The sequence below is a fragment of the Podarcis muralis genome, chromosome 1, assembly GCF_964188315.1.
Source record: "Podarcis muralis chromosome 1, rPodMur119.hap1.1, whole genome shotgun sequence".
Lineage (NCBI taxonomy): Eukaryota > Metazoa > Chordata > Lepidosauria > Squamata > Lacertidae > Podarcis > Podarcis muralis.
In genome coordinates, this window is record NC_135655.1 from 66,120,249 (window position 1) to 66,122,266 (window position 2,018).

The window sequence follows — 2,018 nt, forward strand, 5'->3', positions numbered from 1 at the left end:
GATATTTTAGGAAAGCTGTTCTGCAACAATGTGTACATTAGGCAATGTGTGCACTATATAATGATGGTGAATTTTCATGACCACTCATACTCCCCCACCCCCCAAAAGCAAACCGATCTCGAAAATTGAGCCTGGGAAAAATGAGAAACTGAAACTGAACTAAAATAGACCTATTCCTCCATCCCTAGTCACAGATAAGTAAAATAGCTAGACAGAAGACTCCATTGCTGAATTTTGTAGCATATAATCTTACTGGAGACAAACGGAGTGTCATGTGTTGTTTGTGTCAAAAAACACCCTTCGTATGCATTATATAGGAGGGATTCAAGCTGCTGTATTGGGGGCAACATGAAGTATTACAGAATAACACAATAGCGGAAGAGAGATCTCCATGAATGCCGATGTGCGTCATTACCATAAATCCATCTTGTAAACATGCTGCACTTTTCATTCAGCACAATGCATTAAGCCAGCATGATCACATAATCTTTTTTTTAAGGACATTCTGCTTTTTCCAGCAATTACTGTGTAAAGAGTTCATTTTAAAAAGAAAAGGGAGCTTCCACTTCTCACTGCAACCCTCCACCCCTCAAAAAAACTGGAACTGCACCAAATGAGGATTATTTGCTATTAGCTTTATTACATTGCTTCTCTACATTAAGGCTATTTCCTGTGCTTGGCAAATGGTACATGATTCCCTGACTACAAGGATACAGAGATGAAGATCTGATTGTTGCACCCAATTTAAGAACCAATGAACACCGGGATGTAGTGTGGGGCAAGGATGGGGGTCTGTAGTCCTCCAGGTGTTGTTGGAAAATAAATCCTATCCACCCCAGTGGATATAATGGAATAGTGAGATTGCAGACTGGTGATAGCTGGAAGGCCATAGGTTCTCCATAAAATGTCTCTGGAAAAAGAAAAAGAAATCAGCATGGATATCCACACTATATCATCATTGATATCTGCTGTTTAAATATCAGTTGGGCTGGAGACGGATCCTCATGATCTTGCAAGGAGACAAATTGTTCTCCTGCAACAGTGCTAGAGTCTTCACTTCTTGTCCATTAACATATTTGTTTATTAAAAAAACTACTGCTATGTTATGTAAAATACCAAAGAAGTTTACAACAATATCTAGATACAAAAAAAAAAAAAAATCCATGCAAAAAATCAATTTACATTTAATTTTAAATTTCGCTTTCAAGAAGGAATGTTACCACTCTACTCTGCTTTGGTAACATCTCACTGTGTCCATTTCTGGATACCATAGTTTAAGATGAATATAGAAAACTGGAACACAGTTGCGAAGATAAGGAAATACAGGTGTTTTTGTTATTACTACTAATAGTACAGCAGTAATAGTATTTATATTCATTGAGTATTTCAGTCCCAGAGCAGAGAAGAATGAAACAAAGCAATGAAGATATACGGGTCAGGGGTGGGCATATATAAAAATAACAGGATTCATAGAAACAATTCCAATAACTAACATAAACAGATTAGCAACTCCATCATAGCTCAGTCGGTACAGCATGAGACTATTAATCTCAAGGTCATGGGTTTGAGCCCCACGTTGCATGAAAGATTCCTGCATTGCAGTGGGTTGGACTAGATGACCCTTGTGGTCCCTTCCAACTATACATTTCTATAATTCTATGATCATAAAGCAAATAAAGTAAACATCAGTGAGGAGAACAATTAGATTTCCAATTTAACAAAATACAGTGGTACCTCGGGTTAAGAACTTAATTCGTTCTGGAGTTCCGTTCTGAACCTGAAACTGTTCTTAACCTGAAGCACCACTTTAGCTAATGGGGCCTCCCGCTGCCGCCGTGCCATCGCCACACGATTTCTGTTCTCATCCTGAAGCAAAGTTCTTAACCCGAGGTACTATTTCTGGGTTAGCGGAGTCTGTAACCTGAAGCATCTGTAACCTGAAGCATCTGTAACCTGAGGTACCACTGTACCTGGTTAAATAGGCCATCCAACCAGATGAAACAACATTCCCCCCCCGC

General features: G+C 39.0%; 1 non-coding gene across 1 annotated transcript; it reads left to right on the forward strand.

Annotated features, from left to right (window-relative positions):
* Positions 1-1,510: 1,510 nt before the first annotated feature.
* On the forward strand, positions 1,511-1,586 carry TRNAN-AUU (transfer RNA asparagine (anticodon AUU)). Its single transcript has one exon. It is a non-coding gene; the product is annotated as a tRNA-Asn (tRNA).
* The last annotated feature ends 432 nt before the right edge of the window (positions 1,587-2,018 follow it).